The 6400-nt window shown below is 34.5% G+C and overlaps 1 long non-coding RNA gene across 1 annotated transcript; it reads left to right on the top strand.

Moving 5' to 3' along the window:
- The first annotated feature begins 3504 nt into the window (after positions 1-3504).
- On the top strand, positions 3505-5974 carry LOC121738132. Its single transcript, XR_006037238.1, has 2 exons — positions 3505-5118; positions 5537-5974. It is a non-coding gene; the product is annotated as an uncharacterized LOC121738132 (long non-coding RNA).
- The last annotated feature ends 426 nt before the right edge of the window (positions 5975-6400 follow it).

The following is a 6400-nucleotide window of genomic DNA, read 5'->3' as shown; positions in this document are numbered from 1 at the left end:
AGCTGTGCAGTGTGCAAACAATAAGTACTTCATTTTTGTATGTTAAACTTTATATATTATGCCAAATTTTAAAACTTATTTAGCCCCCCAATTACACAACTTTACCCATAAACTATTTATCATTGATAGGTTTAGCCCCAATTTCACCAACGTCTGTTAGTGTTAACAGCTTGTTAAAATATCCTGTCTTCTCTTTCATTCATATGAAAAACGAAACAGCTAACGTGATACTAATTCGAGCATTAACTTTAACAGTCGTTGGTGAAATTTGGTATTAAGGTTACGTCACTGCCTGCACAGATAAAGTACTGAGTTATTTAATACCGTAGAATAGATATAACAATCGAAAAAAATCGAGACTTAAATGTAAGATGATACCACCTCTTATAGAAAGACTTTTGAGCAAGCGTCAGCGCGATGTAGAAGACGCACGGCGCCATCTATTATGAATTTTTTGAACAAATTTACGACCCTTACAACCCTTTTTTCCAGTAAAAAAGTAGCCTATGTCCTTTCTCAGGCTTTAGACTATCAGTATACAAAATTTCATTACAATCGGTTCGGTAGTTTTGGCGTTTGGCGTGAAAGCGAGACTGACAGACAGAGATACTTTCGCATTCATAATATTAGTACAGATTATGTGCACACTGCACAGCTGTTTTTGGGTATTTTGATTAATTAAGAGGATTCCACACCGCCCTTTTTTCCATACAAACGTTGTCCCCTGTTTCCTCCCTGGATAATGCTAGTAGAGTTATATTTTTTTTCCTGAATATCTACGGCCACTAATACAATGTCCCTATGTTTTATTTTTTTTTTCATAATTTAATTATTAAATAAGATATGAACGTTCAAAAACCCAAAAAATGGCCAGATTTTCCACTGTGTTCAAACGTCCAGAAAACAGATTTGGCTAGATTATACAAAAAAAGCAAAACATAGGAACACAGCTCAAGCCTTTTTTTAATCTTTAATGAAAAAAGTACTTAAATCGGTTAAGTTTTGGAGAAGGAATCAGGGGACAACGAATCGTTGATTTTCTGGATTTTCTGCAGTTGTCTCTATCGCGTTCTGCGGTATAGGCTTGAGGTAAGGGAGACAGCTATAGATATTACACGTACTTTTTTTTCATTTTTCTAGCCGCTGTTGTATCCTCTTAAGGGCCGCGCTACACCGGAATGGCAGCGGCGAGGCAAGCACTTTCAGCGCTGCCATTCCGGTGTAGCGCGCTGCGCGGCCCTAAGAGGGGTACCACTTACCAGGGTTTTAAAAAGTTTTTAAATTTGACACAAATTTTGTTGACACCGCGCGCTATAAACTAAAGTCCACGCGGACGAAGTCGCGGGCAACAGCTAGTTATGAATAAAAACAATAATATATAATAAAGTAGGTATGATTAGTTCTGTTATAATAATGAAGTAAAAAAAATAAAGCGCCATCTGTTTTCATATATTAGAATTAAAATGTTGATTGCTGATTGCATTGATATATTTTCTGGATGGAATATAGGCCAACACAACACACTCGAACTCCTTAGAAATGCAGTAGGAGTTCTATAAGATAAGATAGATTGATTATTATTATAGCAAGTGATAACATTATTAAACATAATATTCTAACGTATTAAAAACTATAAACAAAAACATAACAACTAATAAGTATGATTAGTTCTATGTTACAACGAAGTAAAAAAATAAAGCGCCATCTGTTGAATCGTATTAGAACTAAAATGTTCATTGCATCGCGTCGATATATTTCTGGATTTTTTATAATATTACACATAAAATATATTTAAGATTTTTGAAATATTATTTTAATACACATCCAAGACCCAGGAACATTAAAAACTTTTTGTTCCGCCTGCGGGACTCGAACCCAGGACCCCCGGGATGAGCGCTGGTCACGCGCAATGCGAAGTAATTTTCATCGATATTTTCATGGAAATAAGATATTTTCCCACATCAAAATGTAGCCTATGTCCTTTCTCAGACTCTAGAATAACTGTGTACAAAATTTCATTGCAATCTATTCAGTAGTTTTGGCGTGAAAGCGAGACAGACAGGCAGACAGACAGACAGACAGACAGAGATACTTTCGCAGTATATTTCGCAGTATTTATAAGTCGCGGGCAACAGCTAGTTATGAATAAAAACAATAATATATAATAAAGTAGGTATGATTAGTTCTGTTATAATAATGAAGTAAAAAAATAAAGCGCCATCTGTTTTCATATATTAGAATTAAAATGTTGATTGCTGATTGCATTGATATATTTTCTGGATGGAATATAGGCCAACACAACACACTCGAACTCCTTAGAAATGCAGTAGGAGTTTCATAAGATAAGATAGATTGATTATTATTATAGCAAGTGATAATATTATTAAACATAATATTCTAACGTATTAAAAACTATAAACAAAAACATAATAACTAATAAGTATGATTAGTTCTATGTAACAACGAAGTAAAAAAAAGCGCCATCTGTTGAATCGCATTAGAACTAAAATGTTCATTGCATCGCGTCGATATATTTCTGGATTTTTTATAATATTATACATAAAATATATTTAAGATTTTTGAAATATTATTTTAATACACATCCAAGACCCAGGAACATTGAAAACTTTTTGTTCCGCCTGCGGGACTCGAACCCAGGACCCCCGGGATGAGCGCTGGCCACGCGCAATGCGAAGTAATTTTCATCGATATTTTCATGGAAATAAGATATTTTCCCACATTAAAATGTAGCCTATGTCCTTTCTCAGACTCTAGAATAACTGTGTACAAAATTTCATTGCAATCGGTTCAGTAGTTTTGGCGTGAAAGCGAGACAGACAGACAGACAGACAGACAGACAGACAGACAGACAGAGATACTTTCGCATTTATAATATTAGTATAGATTTCATAGTAAATGGATGTGATCCCCACCAGACACCAGATAAACACCTTAACATATTTAGAAGCCGCTCACATTTGGAACAGACGTAATCGATGTGTGCGTTGCCATTTAATTTTCCATCTAAATATAGCCCTAAAAATTTGACTTTGTCTTTAACGGGAATTGGCACTCCATCATAAATAATAGTAATAGGAGGAGGCATACGCATACGGGTAAATAAGACGACGGAACTTTTATTGATGGACAAGTCTAAGCCATGCTTGTCCATCCAAGATTTTAACTGTTTCAAAGCGCTAATAAGATCTCTACATGCAATATTTATCGAACTATTGATTACATAAATAGCCTTGTCATCTGCATATTGAAGTAATTTTATGATACTTAAATCTAGACAATTTTCTAAGTCGGATGTGTATATATCGTAAAGTAGTGGACTTAAGACTGACCCCTGAGGAATGCCTTTTCGAACGGTTCTAGTTTCCAAAGAGTTATTTAAAATTATTATTCTTTCTATTAAAATATTAATAATGAAATTTACTAAAATTAAAGGCAAACCAAATTGAATTAACTTTTCCTTTAGGATACTTATAATAATATTATCATATGCAGAATTTATATCCAAAAAAGATGCAACAACAGATTTATTTTCTGTGAATGCTGTGCGTATATCTGTGGTTAATATGGCAATATTATCTATGGTACCTCTACCTTTGCGGAATCCAAACTGTGTATTGGAAAGGAGGTTATGTTTTTCTACAAACCATTCTAGTCTGTTTTTCGCTAAATGTTCCGCAATCTTTAATAAAACAGAGGATAGAACAATGGGTCGATATGATGTAGCCAAAGATGGGGGTTTGTTGGGTTTTGGTACTGGAATAACTTTTTGTTTTCTCCATGAAGTGGGTAAATTACCAGTTATTAAAATTTGGTTTATTAACTTGAGGTAGTATTGTAAAATTTCCTCATCAGCATGTTGAAAGAAAGAATATGGAATGCCATCTAAACCGGGAGAAGAATCTTTTAAGTTTTGTACTACCCCTTTTAACTCTTCTATTGTAAAAAGCGAATTTAGGTCTTCAAAATTTACATTTTGTAAAGGAGGAGGAGGTTCAATAGAAATAGTGGGAGGAGCTAAATTATCTAGAAACTCAGAAGCTAAAGAGTCAGATATAGGATGAGATGGGGTAGTGAATGCAGATCTATACCGTCTTATGTTTTTCCATACTATAGTAGGATGAATACCTGGATTTAATGATAAGCAAAAATTTCTCCAACTAAGTAACTTCTTTTTCCTGAATAATTTCTTAGTATCCTTAACGCAATCAAGATATAGCTGATAGTTGGCTATGTTTGGATTTGTATTATATTGTTTTTCAATCTCTTTCCTATTCTTAATGGCAACTGTGCATTCTTGATCCCACCAAGGTGGAGATGGTGTATGATGACGTGAAGTATTTTTTTTTGGAAATGATTCATCAGCAGCTTTTATAAATGCTGCAGTCAAAGCCTCAGCACATAGTGACTCATTTTCTGATGATATTTCAGGAAGAAAAGATAACTGATTCCTGAGTGAAGTTTGAAATTTATCCCAGTTAGAATTATTGTTAATATGATACTTTATTGATTCAGACTGATTCGATTTACTTTTATCTTTACCTGGAAATGATAGAATTATAGGAAAGTGATCACTTCCATGACTTGACTGTAACACATTCCAATGAAAAACAGATGATAGATTTGGTGAACATATTGACAAATCTGGTGCACTACAACCTTCATGAGGAGCAGTGCGCCGAGTAGGTTGGCCGGAATTGAGAATACACAGTTTATTATAATCTATTAAATCTAAAACTTCGTAACCCCATTGATTGTCTTTGTGACTCCCCCATGACTGATGCTGTGCATTGAAGTCTCCTAGAATTACTACTGGTTGTGGTAATTGGCTAATAATACTTTTTATTTCAGAGAAGATGTAATATGAAGGATGAGGTATATACAGTGAAACAAAACATATGTTATTTACAGATGCAGCAATGATTGAAAAATCAGAGTGATGTGATGGAAGAGGAATGTGATGAAATGATTGATGGTGTTTGATGAGCATGGCTGTACCACCATACCCATCTGATCTGTCTTCCCTGAGACAAGTGTAGCCAGAAATCCTGAAAAGTGATTCCGGCTTGAGCCATGTCTCTTGTAAGGAAAGAACAATAGGTTTGTATTTATTAATTAAAAAAATAATTTCGTGTTTTTTACTAACCACACTGCGGCAATTCCACTGGACTACGTTGTCCATTGTTGGAAGTGGTATTAATTTGTGATTCAGTGGTGAATATGGCAGCGTTGGACGGTGATAAAGATGATAATGATGTAATCAGTTTGTTTAATGCTAAAATTGTTTCTTGTATCGAATCCATGTTAATACCGGGAGCTGGATATGCAGATCCATTATCTCCTAATGGAGGATTATAATCTTTTATTAAGCTATTATGTGTTTGTCTGTCATACCCATTTTGTTGTTTCTGTGGCAATTTTGGTTGTTTGAAAACAGTTTTTTTATATGACCGTTGCATTAAATTCAAATTCTGTTTATTATTATTGTTGTTGAAAAATGATTTTTGTGTATTTACAGGTGATGATGATGAAGAAGTAGATGATATTAACACGTCAGAATATAATTTTGAAATGGGAGGATGTAACTTAGAAGCTTCTGAGTAGGATAGACAATTGTGAGCCATTGACTCCTTAATTGATTTTTGGCGTTGGAATTCTGGGCATTTTTTATCAGTTGCAATGTGCGAACCGTGGCAAATACAACAGTAAATAGACTCCTCCTCAACTGAGCAACTATCACCAGCATGCCCTTGGCCACACCTAAAGCATCTAGGTGTTGACCGACATTGGTTTTTGACATGTCCGTATCTACAGCAATTGAAGCACTGTATTGTAGGGAATATATATAAGTCTACAGGAAGTGCATTATAGCACATGAAGACTCTCTTTGGTAGCGTCTGTCCGTCAAATGTTATTACCACAGATTCGGTGTTATTAAATTGAGCGGTTCCATTCACTATTGTTTTTTTCTTTAACCTCCTAATTTTTAGTATTTCACCACATCCAATTGGTAAAGTAATATTATTTATAACATCATCATCGGACCAATCAGCAGGTATGCCTCTAACTAATCCTATTCTACTCACCTGAAATGATGGAATAAAAGATTTAAATTGTTCTGAATTGAATTGAGGGTTACTTATAAAACTATTGGCTTCATTATATGAAGAAAAGGCTACAGATAATCGGTTTCTGGCTATTTTCTTAATACTACCATCTACAATATTTTTAATGTTATTTGTTTTTAAGTAATGGCCAAACACTATAGGGTGAAAGTTTATGTTTTCATTAGGTGACTTTGGTACCTTTTGTATATGGACAATATACGGAGAGGAGTCTGTATCTTTATACAGCATCCTACCGACCCGTGAATCTAAGCCCT

The sequence above is a fragment of the Aricia agestis genome, chromosome 22 (assembly GCF_905147365.1).
Source record: "Aricia agestis chromosome 22, ilAriAges1.1, whole genome shotgun sequence".
NCBI lineage: Eukaryota > Metazoa > Arthropoda > Insecta > Lepidoptera > Lycaenidae > Aricia > Aricia agestis.
The sequence above is the reverse complement of the archived record's forward strand: the minus strand, read 5'-3'. Positions and strand labels throughout refer to the sequence as shown.